The sequence below is a fragment of the Castor canadensis genome, chromosome 15 (assembly GCF_047511655.1).
Source record: "Castor canadensis chromosome 15, mCasCan1.hap1v2, whole genome shotgun sequence".
In the NCBI taxonomy this organism is placed as follows: Eukaryota; Metazoa; Chordata; class Mammalia; order Rodentia; family Castoridae; genus Castor; species Castor canadensis.
The window spans coordinates 46,776,112-46,797,173 of NC_133400.1; the positions used below are offsets into that span (position 1 = coordinate 46,776,112).

The window sequence follows — 21,062 nt, forward strand, 5'->3', positions numbered from 1 at the left end:
GGGGCCCACATCGTATCATCTGTCACCAGGAAAAAATGACGCATTTGGAAAATAAGGTAGTATGCATTCTGGAAAGAGCTTTAACATGTATATATTGTTACAATTAAATATTCTGCTATGCATGGTGGTATATGTCTACATTCCTGCACTTGAGAGGCTGAGGTAGGAGGATTGTAAGATCATGGCCAGCCTTTTCTGCATTGGAAGACCCTGTCTCAATAGTTTAAAAAACTTAAAAATTGATGCTTAAATGAGGAATAAGTTTTACAAGTACATGAGGAAGAAGTTCTATGTTAAAAATATTTTCTTTTTCTGTTATCTGTTAAATACCTGGAGGTAGCAGAATCTATTTCCAGATAACTCAAGGCCTTTGTTTTTGGTAAGAGAATATTCTCAATTCGCAAATTTAAAAAAGAATTAAATGACATAAAAGAATTTAGTGTTATTTGAATAGCACAATCTTGGTGATGGATTTTGTCACTTTATATTGGGTCCACATATTAATTATTAAAAAATTCTGGAATATGACAAGAAACTGAAACGATTAGTGATGAATTAAAACTTTTCTACCACTTAATTTCTACTCTGGGAAGAACGTTCTATTCAGTAATTCAAGAAATATGTATTGATTATGTATTATGTGCCATACACTATTGAAACAACTGGAAACTTACCAGTGAACAATGAAGGGAACAAAATGTCCCTCTGCAAGAAAAAAGAAAATAGGAGGAGGAGGAGGACAAGGAATAAGAAGAATGAAGAAAAAGAAGAAAGAGGAGGAGGAGAAGGAGGAGGAGGAGGAAAAGGAAGAGGAGGAGGAAGAGGAAGGATGTATTGAAGGAACTCTGCACCCTCAAGGATCTTACGTTTTAATGATGTGAGAGCTAGCAGTAAATTATAAAACATATGATAAAGAAGTCAGTTATGTGGTGTATCAGAAGGTTTGAAGTTCTACAGAAGAAATAGGCTATGGTGAAAGGAATCAGACTGAGGAAAGGGAGAACAGAGTGGTATTGTATATTCAAAACACATGGTCAAAGAAACTGTGATAATACAAGATTTGAGCTAAGACTTGAAGAAGGTAAAAACAGCACTTCATGCAGAGAACAGCAAGTGGGCTCAGTATGACTGGAATGGAATGACTGAAAGGACTCAAGGAATAGATCATGAGTGCACAGTCAGTGAACCTGTTCTGCCTGTTTTTCCCCCATTTTTATTACAATATATTAGTTGCACAGTGGCAATTTATTGCGTCAATTCCAAATAACCCCTCACATTGAACATTGCTTACATCATCCTCACCATCTTCTCCTGTGACTCCCCCAACCTGCTCCACCTAAATCAATTGCAAGCTGTTTCATCATTCTCTTTCGTATACGTATATGAAGCTGATCAACCATATTTTCTCACTTCATCTCCTCTACTTAACCTCTCCCTCCCACATATACCCCACAAACTGTACTTATTTCACTGTCCTGCCTTTCATTATTAATTCCAAAGTCAATATTCAAAGGGGATTCATGTTGTATACCCACTGAGACTGTACTTTTCTTTTGTCACTTCAACCCCTTTCCAGTCTGATTTTATAAATGATGGTGTATTGGAACACAGTCATAGCCATTTGTTTACATACTTCCCATGTCTGCTTCCATGCTGTGACTGCAGAGTGGAGTAGTTGAGATAGAGACAGCCTGGCTCACAAGACTGACATATTTGCTGTGTAGCTCTTTGCAGAAAATGTTTGAAGAGCATCGATATAAGATAGGTCCTTTTAGGTCAATGTAAGGATGGTGGCTTTGAATATTAAAGAAATGAGAATCTGTGTGAGGTTCTAAGAAAAAGACTGACAGGACATGATTTACACTTTGAAATGACTGTGATGGCTGCTGTGTTCACAAGTTATAGGCTTGAAGGGTGGGAGCAAGGACATCAATTGGGACCATAGTTCAAAAGGTGCACTGAAGTGCCACCCCCAGGACAACACAGCATTTTGGTGTACCAACATGTTGCAAATTAATGAAGGACTCATAGCAGTACTTGACAAAATGAAAAAAGGAGATCACAACTATAGAAAACAAAAGAGCCAGGAAAATTCTGAATAGAGCAATGCAAGTGCACTCATGTTGCCCTGGTGCTTGAGTGGTGAAAGAATGGTGATTTATATTTCAAGTAATTTTCAGGGTGGGCCTCAAGTTGCTGCAGTTCACTTGGCTAGACCCCAAGTTATCAGCTGCCATGACTGAGCTCTTGCCACTACTGTAGTAGATCCTCCCATACATGGTATTCACTGTTCCTGTCTTTTGTCATAGATAACTCAAACATGTTGAATTTTGTCCTGAATGTCTAAAATACTTATCTAGTGGGTCATGAGGCAAGAGCCATTATCAAGGAAAGAGTTTTTTTTGTTGTTGTTGTTAACATTTCTTTTGGTCTACTTAGTCACATATTCAGGCTTTTCCAACTTTTTGTAAATTTTACAATTTTAACCCCAATCTCACTTTGTCATTTTACCTATCCATGATTCTTCTTAGCAACCTATATAATCTCCACTTTTTTGATCTTCTACACCCAGATAATACTCCATCCTCTTTTCCCACTTATCCTTCTCCCCCTGTTCTCCCATCCAACTCTCAGTTCCTTTGGTCAAATGTAGATTATGATCCCCACCTCTGCCAATGAAAACCAAGGAAGCTGCATCTCAAAGTACCAAAGGCCTCTTTATTGCTCTTCTACTAATATGACAACACTTAAGTTTTTAAAATACATTAAAATAATTAAAATTTAATGTACATTTGTATCAAAAAATTGTATATAGTAATATATCCATATATTTATCTCAATCTATGTATATGTATATGTAAAGGCATTTGGTATCTATAGTGGTGCCAAAAATCTTAGGTGTTCTTACATTACATAACCATAGTATTGAGAAATTTCCAGTTCTTTTTCCCTCCCAATGAAAAATTGAAGTTTTCCCAAAAAAGGGTATTTGGCAGCATGCTCACGATCTTGCTGAGCCTTCCTTTTCATGGCCTCACGCTCTGGCCTCTGCTCTTTTGTGATGGGGCTTGACATTACTGGCTCAGGCACATTGGGTTTCCTCCATGGAATGGGTTGCAAGCTGAAATCATGCAGTAGAAATTGGGTTTGTAGCTTAGGTGGTCGCTGGAACTTTGTCACAGCCGTGGAAGCAGGCTCCCACTGGAAAGAAGTGGTAGATGATGTTTTGTAGGGTGCAGGTCTAGCAGCAGCAGACTGAAATATATTTGGCTGGATAGGCTTGGTCAAACCCCGTAGTGTTGCATTGGTCGAAATTGGTTGAGCTGGTTTGACAGGACCAATCGAAGATGTGTTGGCACTAGCTGGTTGAGATACATTGACTGATTTAGATTGGTCTGTGTTAGAATGAGGTTGGACAGGGTAAGATGCCAAGGGCCTACATGAAGCAAGAGACTGTGGTCTGCCAGAAACAGGTCAAGGTTGAGGCTTGTCCAGCCTTGGGAAAGCTAAAGGTTCCAACTTGACCTTTCCAGATGGGGGCAGCTCATTTTGGGATGGAGATGGACATTCATTGCCATCACTGCTATTTTTCTTCTGGGCTTTGAGTTCAATTTTTTTAGGCTCTTTGCCCTCATGTGGGGTATGCAGCTGTGACTTGATAGCTGGAGAATACTGGGAGCCTTTGGTGTTTCTTGAATTTCCCAGAGCCCGACAGGAAGATGGCCCAATGTTCTTATCATTTTTCTTCCCCAGTGCATGAAAAACCTGCACTGATTCCAGCAGATGCATGGCCAGGGTGCTTTGAGGCTTAGTAAAGGTCTCTTGGCTAGACTTAGATTCATTTCTGTTGCGCTTTGCCTTGGGAATGGTTGTCTTCTCTGACTTCCTTTTGCTCCCTGTCTGCTTACTCTCTTCAGTTTTATTGGAGAGGTTTTCTCTGATCTTTTTGGTATCTTCCTGTCCCTGGCCTTTAGCTTTGCTGGCCCTGCTGGATGTGGCTTTTGGAGGTTTGTTGTGAGAATGCTTGTTGATGTTCACAGGAGGTCTGTCACTGGATGCAGCAGTGCACACAACCACTTCTCCCTCCAGCAGGCACTTTTGGTTCTGGTGCTGAATTTTGGCCTTTGGAACTCCATCCTTTTTTCTCACTGGGCCAGTGGGATCCTTTATGACACTGGACTTTTCCACCTTGAGAATGTTTGTATTATTGGCTTTGATGGCTGTGGCGACTTTGGATTCTTCAAAACCTGTCAATGAATTGAAAATAGGCAATATGTGAATATCTTCCACCAATGTAACAATGTCTGCAATACTATTGCTAGACTCAATCCTGTTTTTAAATGACCCTTTTTCCTCAAGACTTAGGCAATTATTTCACAAATTGGCATTTTTCAGAACCGGACTTCCCCTTTTAGCCCAAAAGGTTAATGTATGCCAGAAGTTGGTGAATGTCATGAATTTCTAAAGGAGTATTGTGAGGATTGTGATTTTTGATTGGGACCTAGAAGGCATCCAGAGGCTTTGAAATCTTGGTTTTAATTTCAACCAATTTCTCATTGTCTACTTGTTTGGTATATGGGGCTGGAGACAAGACCAAGATATTGGTAGAATTTTGGACTGGAGCTATTAATGAAATGTGTCCTTGTTCATGTGGTGGGTTACTCTCAAGTATCTGAGCATTTATACTACTGCAGGACTTGAGGAATTCTGGAGATTGTGGAAGACAAGGTGTCGAGCTTCGAAGTTGCAAGTCTAGGAATTCTCCATCTCCATGGAAATTTCCATCTCTAAAAGGTAGTCAAGAAAAGAATCATTCCCTGGTAAGTAGGATCTCCTAGTTACACACTAATACAGCAACCAAGCCCCTGCCAACAGTGAACAAAATCTTTTTAGGGACTCTTCTTAAGACAATGGTGGTACCCTGTGTTAGGAGATACGTGATTACTGCTTGAATTGCTACTGCTGTTCTTTTGATGTAATTTTTCATAGGATTTGTGTAAGTTTAAAAAAGTGAAAGTGATTGATAAAAAGATGAAATGTTTTGTGCTTGTGGTTTGGCTTAGTTAGAGCACTTGTCTCCTTTGCTCTTGGCCCTGGTTTTAAACAAAGCACATAAAAATGAAAAAAATTTTTTAAAGACTTGCATTCTCATATATGGTATACTCATTTCTCTCTGCCCTCCTTGTGAGTATAAGAATATGGTAATCCACAGACTAGGGAGATAAAGTGGAGTTCTATCTCATGAAATACATAAAGAAGGACATGCTGTGTGCACACTGGGATCCTTTTACAGTATCACTTAAAACAAGGCAATTAAAGAAAATTAAATGAACATGAAGGTTTGGAAGTGTTTTCAAAAGAAACCAGAGCAATGGGTTAGGGAAGATATTTAAATTACAGTGTAGGGGGTTTGCCAAGAAAGAGAGGCCTATGCAGTGTGCTTCTAAGTGACTCTGAAATGCATCATGGATGACCATTACAGTATTCTGCATTTCCACTTTTATTTATTTATTTAATTTTGGTGTTTGTGGAGTTTGAACTCAGATCCTAAACTTGTGAGGCATGCATGGTACCACTTAAGCCATGTCCTCAGCCCTCCACCTTATATAGAATGTGAAACTTCAGAGTCCTGAGTGAGAACTCTGATTGAAATCTCAGGACTTGGACTCGTCCTATCTGTGGACTAACCACCACTCATCTAAAGAGTTGGCTCTCCTTTTGAATGCTAACCATTCTTTTCCTTTTTTGACCTTTGTACTCACCTTGTAAACTCAAATTTTCTGTGATGGGTTGAGCAGTCCCAGAGTGGAAGACTCCAGAGGTGGAAACTGGTGTTATAATGTTTGTAGTCTGACCCTCCTTTTGTACTATCACCATTTCTGGTTGCAGGATAGAGGCCCTACCCCCTGCATACCAAACAGTGCCATAGGTTTGCAGGCTGCAGCCATGTTCTAGATATATCGGAGGCCCCAATGTGTTTTGATTATAATAAAAGACCTCACTTCTTTCCTGGTAGGGAAGTGACAGGCTATGTCCTTGATTTGCAATATGAGATGGTGCAACCTGAACAAAGTTGGCAGGCAATGATGGATAGAGGGGAACCACTGCGTTGGGAGATGAAGTAGAGATCTGGCTCTGGGCAGTAATTTGAGATGACATGGTTATGCTAGAACATTGGTAAAGGTAGGCAGTACCTGTGAGTGCCTAGAAAGAGGTATCAGAGACTGATGGCTCTAGCCATGCTGGAGTGACATCTGGACCAGAATCTCTGGAGAAGTTGCAGACTCTTCCTGGTAGGGAAGTGGCTTTGCTGAGCACAGGAAGAGAGACCTGTAGAGAATTGTCAATTCCAAGCAAAGGTGGGTTTTGGAAATTTTCTGTAGGAAGAAAGAGGGTGATGTTAACTGATGAGATTGACAAACTCTCACTTTATTTGCTGACCACTATTAGCTTAAGGTTGTTGTAAACCAGAAATCTCTAATACCATTACTCACTGAGATACCAAAAATCAAACAGTGTAGGATGCCTGTAACTGGTGAAGCAGTTTGGTCCTCTTCTGTTGAACTACCTTTTTCTAATTTGTGCACAGAAGACCCAGAGTACCCTGGTTTCTACATTGTCCCCAGGACTAAAAGCAGTTCTCTCTTTGGTCTTTTTTCTTGAGCCTGACCTAGTACAATCTAATAACTATGTTCTAGAGTTGAAGTATTTTAAGACTAAGATATCCTTAGAGAACTTCTAATATTACCATTTTGTAGGTGAACAAACTGAGGGCCTGAGAGGCCAGACCTATGTCTTCAAGTTCTCCCATCAAGATCTCCTGCTGCTGGGAGGTGGTAGCACAGGCTTGTAATCCTAGCTACCTTGGAGGCAGAGATTAAGAGGATTATGGTGTGAAGCAGGCCCAGGAACTAGTTAAAAAAACACCTTCTCCAAAATACTTCCCCCAAATGGGCAAAGTGTCTTACTTGGTAGAGTGCCTTAATAGCAAATATGAGGTCCTGAGTTCAGACCCCAGGACTACAATAAAATATCTCCTTGTTATCTGTATCAAGTTATAGAACCTGACTCTCTCACCAGGTACTGTCCTCTGAAAAAAGACCAAAAACCAGTAGAAATAGAGCTTTTAATAATTGCTTTTTGTTTTTTTATTCATTAGAGACTAGTGTTACTAGCTAGGCCATGACTCAAGCCTGTAATTCTAGCTACTTGGGTGGATGACATCTAGAGCATTGTTATATGTGACCACCATAGGAAATAAAATTTCAGCAGACCCCATCTCAACCAATGCCTGTCAGCCCTGCTATGGTGGGAAGCATAAAGTAAAAGCATCACAGTCCAGTCCTGCCCACACAAAATGTGAGACATATTTCAAAATTAACTGGAGCTAAAATGGCTGGCAGTATGAATTAAATTGAAGACCACCTGCCTAGCAGTCTTGATGCCCTGAGTACAATCCCTGGTACTGCCTAAAATGAAAGAGAGGAAGGAAGGGAGGAAGGAAGGAAGGAAGGAAGGAGAAAAGGAAGGAAGGAAAGAAGGAAGGAAGGAAGAAAGGAAGGTAGTCAATAGTATGCTATTACCAATTTTACCTTCATTGTCTCATTTTCTTTGTGCAAGTCACTTGTCATTTCATAGAGGTCACTTACAACACAGACCAGGTGGTAAATGTAAAGGATCATGTTTAACCTTGTAAAGTCTGGCTTCTGATGCTAAAGTCAAAATAACTACCTGAGAGTTAGTTTCTCAAAAAAAATTCCTTTTTGGAAAAATTTATTTAAATTTTCTCAGGCGTAAGTGTCATGCAGTATTATTGAATTATTATCATAATTCATGTATTATTATTCAATATTCTTATCATTCAATATTAATAGTGGTATCCAATCCAAGAATAAAAGTGACATTTGTACATGATTTGTATGGAGAAATACATAGTAAGTTCTGCAAAGACAGACAAATTACAAAAACCAAAAAAGAGTAAGTAGATTGTAATGTAAATTTGGATATGTAGCCAGCATCAAAATTTCCTAGACTGGCCTTAAGCTTACAATCTTCCCATCTCAGTCTCTGAGTGGCTGGGTTTACAAGCACCAAACACAACACCTTGATTTCTTTTGAATGTATTTCTAATCATTACATAAATACAGAGAAACTATTACCTTTAAAAGTGTGTAACAAGCAGATAAATGCAGCAAATGTAAACATTTAGGGAGTCATATTTTATGCAGAGCAATATTTCAGTAAATTGTTGTGTGAATCTGGGTGCATCTGTAGCCGCAGAACTGTCAAATGCTGAGTAGAAGAGTTGCTTGAGCTCAAGTGTTTGATGGCAAATTGAGCCATATACCAAGACGTCATCACCCAATAAAGTGGTATAAAGTTGAGAGTAAAGCAATAAATGTAAAGGAATTATATTATGGAGCTCATTCATATTTTTCTGAGTAGATATTAATTCTACTAGAGAGATAGTTCAATTAATGTAGCCACATAAAAATCAGAAAAAACACCTAAAAAGTGTTTTAAAAAGATAATGAAAATTTCTATATTTATCCTCAAAAGTAGCTAATGGTCATCTTCAACTTATAGGAAAATATCAGACCTAAGGTCTGAAAAAATTACCACTAAAATTCAACTAATGCAATAAAAAAATTTTGGGTGGGTTTCCTGAAATATGAACTGAGGGCCTTGTAATTGATAAGCATGCACGCTGTCCTTGAGCTACACCTCCAGCCCAAAACAATTCTTCTAAATATTGAAAATTCAAAAGATTTCAAAACTTTGTTTTAGATAAATGTGGAATTAGAGATTCTGACTGACTTTTTATTCTTAGAAAATTCTTTCTTTTGAATCTTGTGTCTAAAAACAGTTATTTATTATTAATAACTATGTATTTGTATTACAAAGAAAATCATTGGCTGGAAGCATAGCTCTAGTGGTAGAGTGCCTGCCTAGGAAATGTTAGACCTTGAGTTCAAACCCCAGTGGTGTCAAAAAAGGAAAAATATTATTGAAAAGATTAAAAGTAGATTTACCTTGAAACTTTCTACTGATTCAAGTTAAGATGCATGATTTTTAAAAATCCACATATTTTAAAAGTCAGAATGAAATAGGACACTGATAATTCTGTTATACCAGCCTTCTCTATAGCCCCTTTCTTAGTGTGTTTATTGGCAGAATCATTTCTAAAATACATCTCTAAATCATTCATATACAAAACTGTCAAGTGTCATCTGTGTCCAGAGTCCATAGAAAAAATATAATCAAATGGAATTTTTCTGATTAACTGCCTTTATGGGTGATATCCTCTTCTACTCTTCTTTACCTTCCTAGTCCAGCAATACAAGCATTTCCCAAAACTAATTTCAGTTTGTTTTGCTCTGAGTAGATTTCACTCTACACTTGTGTGTTAATTTAAAAATTTTTAGTTCTCTTCAAAATTCTGTCCCAGACCCATCTCTTTTTTCTTGAGAATGTCTCCCTCCTCTGCATCTCTTTCATTGTTAGGCTTTTCTCTTCCCACAGTTTTACATTTTCTTCACCCCACCCCCAGTTACTCTTGGCTTATGCTTAATGAAAACAATCCCAAACTTCCTTACTCTAGAAAATCTTTCCTTCATATAACTCAGTCTCCTCCTTCTTTCCTTCCTATGTCTCTTTTTACCTTGTTTAAACAGAAAATTCCAAAACCCAAGGATAATTTTGGTCAGTGTAAATTTGAAATACTAAAGTGGAAATATTAGGGAAGGGAGAGACTGTTGTAGATGAAACATCTTGCATATAATGCTCAGTTTTTAATACCATGTAGTTTTTTCTCTGGTTCTGATGAAACTAACAGTCTCAAGAAGTCTCTGATTTACTATTCACATGCCCTTGAGACAATATTAGAAGAGGCAAAGGAACAGAACATGGGCCGAACGCCATCCTCATGTAGCAGATGAAGAAACATTTTCTGACTGAGTATATAATCTGTCCAAAGTTACATACCTAGTAAAAGTCAAAGCCAAAATTGAAATTATGTTCCGATAAATCTACTTCAATACTCCATCCCCCCCCCCCATTATTCTAAGCTGTTTTGACTCTAATACTAAATTTAGTCATGGATGAAAGCTATTTTTTTCATTAGTTTTCAAAAGCTGTGTTTAAAGAACATTTCTTTCCTTACCCAACATGGTCTGAGAAGTGTTAACATCAACTACAGATACAAGAAATGAGGAGATGATACTTGTCTGGGTAGCTGAAGCGGAACAGTGCGTGTGTCAAGTCCGAAGGACACTGGTAACTGATCACTGGTCACTGGTCACTTGTAGTAATTCAACTTTGTTTACAGGCAGCTCCATGGAAACCCCAAGATTCTACCCAGGTGGCAGGAGGCTTGGTGGGCAAATGATGTCATTGGCAGTTTAGAGTTATGAAGCAGCCAATAGCAAGATCCGATTCCAAACCACAAAGCAGGATTGGTTGGAGCTCATAACAGTAGAGCTATAACAGCCCCTTAATGACTGAGCTCTGAGGTGCTGAAGTCCTGAATGGCAGACATGATAGTCTGTCTTTCCACTTTTAGGGAAATCATCTCAATGGTTCTTATAAATGTTCATTAATAAAGTTATTCATAATTTTATATTTTACATTCTAACACATACTAGAATTATATAATGCATATATAGTTAATATCCTTGGGGAGGAAGGAAAGACACATTGAGGTTTAGCAGTTATAGTTATTCTGAAACTATTGCAATTGATTTGAGTAGTGAATTTACTGGGTAAGGTAAGGGTTAAAGTATCCTTTTTTTGTAACTTGATTGAAGTGTAAGGTGAAGTTCATTGAGTGCTCCTTGTAGAATTGATATGATCCAATCTTATTCTCTTTTAGTTTCTTCTTTCATAGCCTGTGCTGGGCCTAGGCTACGTTGGACCTGCATTTTCTTCTCTCCTTCATTGTTTGAATTGTTTCTTGGAAAAGCCTTGATTTTGCAGTCTTACTGGTATGGATGCTATTTCCTGTGTAGTTTCAGAAGCAGGGGTCTTCTTTTCAGAGCCACAATGCTTTGAGAAATAGACTCTGCCCATTAGACGCAAATACCAGAGAGTCAAAAGATCCAGAGGCAAAGATCCAGCTGACTTTACCTCATCTGGATTTCAGTCACAATATGTTGCTTCATAATTTGCCATTCCTGGCTCCTTGGGCCTGTGGACATCCCACACTTAGTTTCCTTCTTCCCTTAGAAGAATTAAGTTAGTTTCTCTTTTTTTAACAAGTAAAACTATTGTGACAGTTACTGTAGTTTCTCCCCCCTTGCAAACAGCTAGTATAGAATCTTGGGCCTCTTGCATTCTCTGTCTGCCATGCTTGGGTGCAAGGTCAGGAAAAATAGGGAGATGAATAGTTAGAGAAAAAAGGATACATTAGTGGGGCACAGTAAAATTAAGAAAAAGAAGATTCGTTAGAATGGTTTTGGATTCTGTGAGAAACCAGTCTACACAACTTGACCTCTCTTTGTGTTAACATAAAAGTTCAGTATCTTTTATGGAGCTAAATAATACAGAAGTTGTTATGAATTCTGTATACTGAGGGAGAAATATTTTTTCAAGTACATATTTAAGATTTTGTTTTATGTCACATTGCTCATTTACATAATTCATTAGTATGTTTTTATACTATAGACTGCTTTTAAAAGTTGTTTTTTTCTACTTCTTTATTGTGGTCATATTTTTTAGGAGTCCACATTGTTTAGACACATTACTTGTTTTTCTCATGATGATTATTTACTTTTTAGCATTATTAACTAACTTGAACTTATGGGTTTGTGGAAAAATTAATAAAACAAGGCTTGTGAAAAGGCATTTTGGGAATTACATGTGCACCCAAACATAAGGAATAGAGTTTTGCAGTCAGCCCAGCTTGATCTGGATTGCCTTTGCTTTTCATACCCCGGTTAGTGCTTCTGTTCTTGTGACCAGGATAAACACCTAAATATACTCACATCTGTAGTTTAGCTCAATAACTCACTTTACATATCAGCCTGTTTTCAGTTACATGATTTAAAGAAAGACATTTTTTTCTCTTCTTTGTCATTGTCATATCTTCCTCTCAAACCATTCAACCATGTACAAGATGTCAAGAATGTCTGTACATCTCCAGGCAACATGATCATTCTTCTCTTCTAATTCCACTGTTCATGTGAATGTAAGAACATACACCACATCATCAAAGGAAGGAGCAAGTCTTATAGTTCTCATTTTGCCTGGCAAAGAAACACCAGAACTCAACCACTACCCATTCCTGTGCAATCTTTCATAAAACCCCAACCAAAGATGAACAAGGGGATGGAACCTCTATTCAATCCAGTATAGAATGTACATCAGCCACATTCAACTTCTTTACTTCTTTTTTAATACCCATGCCTTAGCTTAACCAGTTTGCCATTCCTGTCTTTTGTTTTTAGGTGTGTGTTCATTGTTTAGTGGGATTTTTGTCTTCATATTATATCTGTACAAGTATTGTGCATAACTCATTGTATCCCTCCTCCACTGCAGTTGCTTACCTTTCCTGTATCTTGTGTTGTTTAACAATTTTTAGCATTTTTTTTGCATCTTGTTCCTACACAGATGTAATGTACTTCATTATTATTCACTATCTTTCTTTTCCCCATCCCTGGGTCTCCACCAAGCCTCACTTTTGAATACATGCTCTGTTTATATTTCTGTGTATATAAACTATTGCTTGCATTTTTATTGAGCCTATATTACATATATGAGAGGAAAACTGCAGACATTGGCTGACTATTGTCATTGAAGATGATATTTTCCCATTCCATCCACATTCCTGCAGAGGACAAAATTTCATTCTCATTTATCTTCAAATAAAACATCATTGTTTGCAAACACCACATTTTTCTTAATCTATTCATTAGTAGCAAGGCATCTGGATTGTTTCCATAGCTTGGTTTTTGTCCTTAATGCTGCAATAAACATGCGTGTATAGGTGTCTTTATTGTAACCTGAATGAATTCCTTTGGTTATATCTCTCAGAGTGGTTTTGCTCATAGGTTGACAGTTCTAGTTTTAGATTTTTGAGTAGCCTCCACACTGTTTTCCATGGTGGGTATACTAATTTACATTCCCACCAACAGTGTATGAGGTTTCCTTTTTTTCCCACATTATTGCTGACTTTTTTTGTTGTTGTTTGATTTCTGTATGATAGCTATTTTAACAGGAGTGAGGAACTCCATGCATGTGCAGCAGCAGCTGGGCAGGGATAGGCATCTATGTCCACCTAGTGGGTGGGTTTGATTCTACTGAGTTTTTTTTTTCTCCCATTGCTTATCCTGGTGCTGTAGCTTGTCCTAAGTTGGACATTCAAGGAACCTGGTAGTTCTGGCTGATCTGTGATAAGGTGTACACTGCTTTGCTGGAGCTTAATTTGCAAATGAGTGTGTGTGGTACATGACTAGTTCTCACTACAGGTGTGAACAGGTGACAGGGCCTGGGGGTGAAGGCAGGGTTGTCCAGTGTAGGCAGGCAGTTTGGGAGGAGTGCCTGCTTCCCAGGCTTGACCCAGAGGAGGGGGAAGGGAGTGGAGAGGAAAGGGGGAGGGGTAGATGTGACTTCACCCAGGATGCTGCAGTCCCAAACACAGGCGCCTAGGCACCTGGGACCTGCACAACTTGGAGAGGTCTAGTGGCCGGGCCGTTGTTATGAGCAGCAAACCAAATCCACCCATAATTCCCACTCTAGAACTTTATTGATCATTGAAAAGTTATTTTACTAGCACAATTTAGTATATGTAGTGTTTTATTCTTCTTGTATACATTTAGAACTCTTTTTATCATATATATTGTGAGAAATTGCATAATGAGACAAATATTTCCCAGAATGTGTCAGCTTCTGGGATAAACAACTCAGATAAAATCCAACATCCGCTTTATGTTATGTCAGTGTATACCCATGTATTTGTTTCTTTAGTGAGGAGTCATTTAAGTAGGGTAATAGATCCATGCTCTTTTTTTTTGAAGCTTTTTCACACTATGTTATTTATCTAGGTGTACAGTGTTCCTCTAGTTTCACAAGAGGAAATTTTACATATTCCTCATGTGCCTTTTTACTCATTAGTGGGTGTAGTTCTGAAGAGTTACACAATGCCATCTTGATCAGCCAACAATATTTGTAAGAGGGTCTGTTGACAATTTGTGGATTTTGTAAAAGACCTTCAGTAAGGTCAGTTACTTCTGATGAAGGAGAATACAGTACACTGGTAGCATCCCCATCTTAAAGCTTCAAATTCACTTTGTTTTTTCAATTTGTTCCAAATTCAGGCAGACAACAGTCAACATCTTTTTCATTTTTGTTCAAGGTATGGTCATTGCAAGAAAAGAAATACACAATGAAAACCTTTTGTAAAATTAATAAACATTAATAAAAATGTGAAAAGGGCATCTGGATCAGGCAGGGTGAACTTGCCTGAAATGCTAGTTCCTAAGCAGCTGAAGTTGGAGGATCTTGACACGAAGGCCAGCCTGGAAAATACAACCAAGACTGTGGCAATTAAAGAAAAAAACAACTAAAAAACATAAACTTAGACTCATTGAAAGCATAGTCCCTAAAACACTTTTGTGGAATAGGTGCAATTGTTTTATTTTGCATAACTGAAATTCTGTATTTGTTAGTAGTAGCAATGATACTGTTCATAGTATCTCCCAGATTGTGAGTTGACATGTGCTACAAGCTATTGTAAATAGCTCCCTTAGACTGAGGAATGACACTGTATTCTGTAACATAACTGCTACTTCGAATCTCCATTTTATGGAAGAGAAAGTTGGCTCACTGTGTTCACAAAAAACTAAGAAATAGCTAGTAAATAACATTTTAAAGCAGTATTGACCTCCAAATCTAAAGACTGTACTTCTTTTATTCAGACAGGCTGCTCTGGGTGGGCATGTAGCACAGTGGTAGAGAAGTTGGCTTGTGTGAGGGAGCCCATGTGCTCTATCACCAGCACTGCAAACAAAAATCAAAACAAATTTGATCAAATAGGGTAATCATTGATCTGAAATTAATTACATTCTGAAATATTAATTACATGCTATTTCATGTCTACAGCTACATGGATAATTTTGAGTACTTTGATCTGAGCTTCTAAAACACTCTCTCAACTTTCCGAACTGCTGTGTAGTATACCTGTGCTTATGGCTATCCAGATGTTGTGACTCTCCTAGTTCAGAAGTGTCTGATTGATGCCTGTGATAATGAACCCAGCACTGCATTGATTAAGGTAGGATGATTCAGCAGGAGATGAGTTTGATATATATGTTTACATAGCCATGGGTATTTGTGGATCCTGTAGTCCTGGGACTTGGGAGGCTGAGGCAGGAAGATCTCCAGTGCAGAAAGCCTGGCCACATAGCCAGTTCAAGGGTGGGTTGAACTCAAAGTCAGTGGGAACTTGTCTAAAAAAACAAACAAACAAACAAAAATGCTTAAAATAAAAGTGAATTTATCTCATTTAAATATAACAAGTAGGTGAAACCTGTGGAATGTTTCTCCTGAATCTCTGGAATTTAAGTATTTTTATTATTAGCTTTTACAGTTGCACATGGGATACATTGTGATATTTACATAGGTGCTTACAATATATCTTAATTAGATTCCCCCTTCCATCTTTCTCTTTTCACCAGGTTTCATTGTTCACTATTTTGGAACAATTCCCACATGCCTGACAATACCAATTTGATGAAAATGTGAGTATTCTTTTGGAAAATGTATTGCACTCAGCCATAATTCCAATAGGAACACTCTATGTTGACTGCTGGGCTTTCTACCTTTAGCCAGACACATTGCTGGCAAAATGACTCATCCTGCATGTCCAACATATTATATGTCAGTTTATACCTTCAGGGAGAGTTTTGCTTTGAGGCCTTTGCCTTTTCTGCCAGTAGTTCTTAGTTATGATCATTGTAAACTATGAAATTGGTTCAGATAAAATTGCAGGAAAAGACCAGTTTTCCTTCTGTTTACTACTAGATCTGTACTAAAAGGTGCCTTTTGTCTTCTGTAGCATCTTTTCTGAGGTTATAGGGAATCCGATATTACCCTTCCATTTGATGGGCGTCAACTTTAATTTTTCTGCTTACATGATCTCTTGTCCATAGTAAGAAATAGTCCTAAGGTACTTTAGATTCTGCCTTAAGTTCCAAATATTTTCGAATATTGCTTCCAAAAGGAGCCATTGTGCAGAATTCTCTGACTCTGAAGTGGATTTGTGTATTCAAGAGAGCTAAGCCCCACAATGATGTTATTGGTGGTAGGTGGGGGTGATGTCTAACATAGAGTACCATGGGAGGAGGCGGGGGTGGCAGAAAGTAAACTAAGCAGGCAAGGAGAAGAACAGGAGCTGCTTTTACAGCTAACTGGTGCCTTGAGGAGAATTGGGGGTGGAATGTGCAGAATCCAACTGCCCAGAATCTATTGCAGTAGGGGTCCTTTGTTGAAGTAGGGTTGGGTAACACAAAGGGGAAATCTGTTGGCAGGAATTTTATGTCCAACCTTGACTCTGCCTAAAGCAGCCAGATGGGTGTAAGTTAACAAGTTTGTGCAAAGGCCAGCACCTGGGCAGTGGCGAGAGGGCGCATGCATGGTGGATCCTTTCTGACCTTCTCCATCTGGTACCACTTCTAGAAGATCATAGTGGTCATCTGTGGCTTTCATTGTAAGTATACACATGCTAGGCCCTGAAATGAGGAAATGGGCTCATTTAGTGGGTGTTCATTAATTACAAGTCTAGGGTGTTTTTTATATTTGGAAGGGCCAGACAGATGTGGAAGTGAAGTGTAGGCCCATTCCCTTTCCTGATCAGTCTGGGTATCTGCCTACTTTAACAATGACTCCTTGGTACCTATATAAAAAAGAAAGTTTTGTCTTCCAAGTCAGCTGGAAATAGAAGTGGAAACTAAGTGCCATTCTATCACTGATCTACTGATTCTGAGTTTGATTAGCTCACATAGGAATAGTTGTAGTCCAAACCACGTCTTGACATTTTGTTTCTTTTCCTGCCGATTAGGTCAATAATATGGGAAATTATGTTATCTACTTTAATGGGATAATATACTAATACAATGTTAGTTAGAAATTATTAGATAGCTGATTTGTTCTGAATTAAAAAGTACAAAGAATAGGACAAAATAAGCAAAGTTAGGACTTACAGTTTTCTGATAAATGCAGTGTTTTAAAATTGAACTCTTAATATTGAACACATATCATGCTGGATTTTATTTGGGATGCCAATACAGTTCAGTTTTTAAAACATATTCCTTTTCTTTTCATATTTTTCTGTGTACACTTTCATAATAATATGGCTAACTAAATTTGTAAAATCCTTACTTTTTAGAAGAGTTTTCAACCTAAGAGAAATGGTTTGTCCAAGAGCAAGTACTTGTTCATTGTAGAGTTTGGACTGCTTTTGAATTTAGAAGACTTTTCACTGTGTCACGCCAATCTAGTTAATCAGCTGAGTTTTATTGCCCTCTATGCAGGAAAGTTTAACCTTCATTTTTTTACTTTAATTACAAGTTCAATAAATCTTTGTAAAGCTCAAAATTTTGAAGCAAAAAGATCTGATAGGAACACTGATATTGTCTGAAATACTCTTAAGAATTTATTGTATTTGATAAATATTTTCTTACCAACATTAAAATAGTAATTTTATTTGTCATATTTTAAACTCATAGCATTAGGCAAATGCTTTTGAACTATGAAGGAAAGGTACTTAAAAGTGTCTCACATGGCAATTCAGGTAATATTTCTGATTCTGAATTATCTTAGTTTTCTACCCAAGATGAGGAAGTAAGAGTGAAAAACTTTGATTTCCCCCCCCAAAAAAGCAAACAATTTAAGTGCATATTGCATTTACATATCTTCTCCAAATTTCTTTCCTAATAGTACAGGAGTTTATAATTAATTAAGAGATTATTTATTGGAAACTTACAATCTTAATCATATTATCTGATGAAAATGTTGGTATATTTAATTTTACCACTAGAAATCTTGTATTATCTTTGTATAAATAAGAAGTAGATTTTAAAAATTAGTATGATGTATGTTCCCTCTACAGTCACATTATAGCAATTTGAATTTGTTATAAAATTGGATTTTCTATTTCATTTTTATAATGACTCCCTTTCATTTAATTACTAATGTTACACTATTTTGTGTTCCACTAAAGTGTGACTTGTGTCACTAAAACTAAAGATAAAATATTTGATCATTTTCCTTATTTGATTGCCTAAGTCCATAATGAAAATTATTTTCTGTTTCAAATTCTTCAATTTGAGATACAACTCATGATGTTGCATTGATTGTTTTGAACATTTTTATTGGGTTACTTCATGTCACTTTCACATGTGTATATAATGTACTTTGATCATATTTATTCCTCACTTTCCCTTTCTTGTCATCCTTTCTCCCCCAATTGTCCCCTTCCTCTTCCCACATAGTGTCCCTTCTACTTTCATGCATCTTAAAAATTTTTTTGATACTTCCATAATGATTTCCATAGTAGCTGGACTAACTTACCGTCCCACCACTAATGTGTAAGTGCCCTTTTCCCCCACATCCTGACCAGAATTTACTGTAATTTCTTTCTTTCGTGAGTCATTCTGACTGGGGTGAAATAGACTCTCAATGTAGTGTTGATTTTCAATTCCTTTCATGTATTTGTGGCCATTTCTATTTCTTTAGAGAAATGTCTGTTCCTTTGCACGTATTTGCTTGTTTATTTTTATTTAAGCAGTACTGTGGTTTGCCCTCAGGGACTCATGCTTGCTTGGTAGGCACTCTACCACTGCATCCCTAGCCCTTGTTTCTTTTATTTTGTTCAGATAAGGTCTTGTGTTTTTGCCATACGAGACTCTGACCACAATCCTCCTACACATAGCTGGTATCACAGGAATGGACCACCATGCCCCACCTGATCATTGAGATGGAGTCTGTCACATTTTCCCTGGACTGTCTTTGACTGGCAGTCATCTGCATCTCCACCTCCTAAGTAGAAGAGATTATAGGCAGAGACCACTGCTCCTGGCCTTATTATCAATTGAGTTATTTTTTATATTGGTGTTTAGTTTTTTGAGTTCTTCTGGTTATTTGGTTGTTAATCTCCTGCTGATGGATAGCTCTTGAGGACTATATCCCATTTTGTAGAATATATTTTCACTCTGGTAATTGTTTCCTTTGGTGTGTAGAAGCATTTTAATTTGATGCAGGGATCTAGTTTCCATCGTGTGCATTTTGGTATCCATTTTTTCCCAGCAACATTTTTTGAAGAGGCTGTCTTTGTCTAATAATATGATATGGAGAGGTTCTTTGTTTTTTGGTGGGACTTGGGTTTAAACTCAGTCACTCTACTGCCTGAGACACACCTCCAGCCCACTTTACTTTGGTTATTTTGCAGGTGGGGTTCTCACAAACTATTTGCCCAGGCTTCCCTCAAACTGTAATCACCAGGATCTGTGCCTCCCAAGTAGCTAGGATTACAGGCATTAGCCACTGGATCCTGACACAGAGGTCTTTACTGGTCATGTGTCTTTGGAGTTGTAAGTGCCTCATCTACTTGGATGTTCATTTTTTCCCCTAGATTTGAGAAATTTTCTGCTAAAATTTCATTTTGTTTTTATGTCTCAGTCTCTTTCTCAGTGCCCTCTTCTATACCACAGACTCACATGATTGATCTTGTAGTCATGTCTCAGAGGTCTTGGATATTGGAGTCTTGATTGCATTTTTTTCTTTATTAATATTTGAATGTAATAATTAATCAACCTTGTTTTCATTTGTGGATATTCTTTCTTGTACTTGATTTAGTTTATTGGTGATACTTTCCGTTCAGTGTTTAAATTGATTTATTAAGATTTTCATTGCCAGCATTCCTATTCATTTTGTTGTTTTTGTTCAGAATCCTTAACAGTTTGCTGGATTTGTCATCCAGGTCATTGTATTTCCCCTCGATGTTGTGATGTTCTCTTCTAGGTCTTGAATTGGCTATTTTTATTCACATATCATTGGTTTAAATCCACTTTGAAGTCACTGATCATTTTTAGAACTAGACTTTTGGATTATTTGTCTGGCATTTCATCCTTTTAAATATCTTTGGATTCAGTTATTGAAGAGTTAAATTTAGAAGGTATTGTCTTGGCTTGCTTATTTTATGTTCCTTGTTTATCAAAGTGGCAATTTGTTTATTTTTCTACCTGAATATCTCTTTCATGTTTATTCTGGACTTGTCTTAATAAATAACCTTCTCTTGAGACCTTTTATCCTCAGTACAGTCCAAGGAGGAAAAAATAATCACCTAAATACAACAAATTGCTCAGACTAGTGCAATAGGTGGCTGAGAGTCAGGCCATTTAAGGGTCGAGCAGTCAGTTTCAAGATTCAATAGTAAACACTCTGGTGAAGGTCTGGGGCTGGGGAAATAGAGGGATACTCTGGGCTCATATTTGTGGATAAATCTTTTAGATGTTTGTGTTTCTTTTGGTGGTATTGGTGTTTGAACTCAGGGCCTTCTGCTTGATAAGTAGGTACTCTGCTAGTTGCACCATGCCTCCAGCCCTTTATCACTTTCAGGTTATTATTTTTTTAATAGAGTCTCATTTTTTCTCACCTGTGCAGTCTGGAATCATGATCTTCCTGCCTAAGACTTCAACACTTCTGGGATTACAGGCATGGACTACTGTGTCAGGTTGACGTTTGTATGTCTTGAATGTGGTTATATGTAATATCTTGTCTAAGAAGTTTTTGAAGATTTTATATGTACAAGTATTTCCTATAGAAATATTCAACTAGTATTAAGCTCATTTTGGAAAATATAATTGAATTATTATCCTTGTTATGTTTTCGTGAGTTTCTATTTTCTACAATACTAGTGTTTGAACTCAGGGCTGTGTGTTTGCTAAGCAATAACTCTGCCACTCAAGCCACACCAAATCTAATTGCTTTTAATTTGCTTGTTATTCAAATAGGGTTTTACACTAATTTTGCCCAGTTAGCCTTGATCCATGATTCTCCTACCTCCATCT

The 21,062-nt window shown here is 37.6% G+C and overlaps 1 pseudogene; it reads right to left on the reverse strand.

Moving 5' to 3' along the window:
- Positions 1-2,904: 2,904 nt before the first annotated feature.
- Positions 2,905-16,701, reverse strand: LOC109679806 (uncharacterized protein C2orf78-like; annotated as a pseudogene).
- Positions 16,702-21,062: the final 4,361 nt, after the last annotated feature.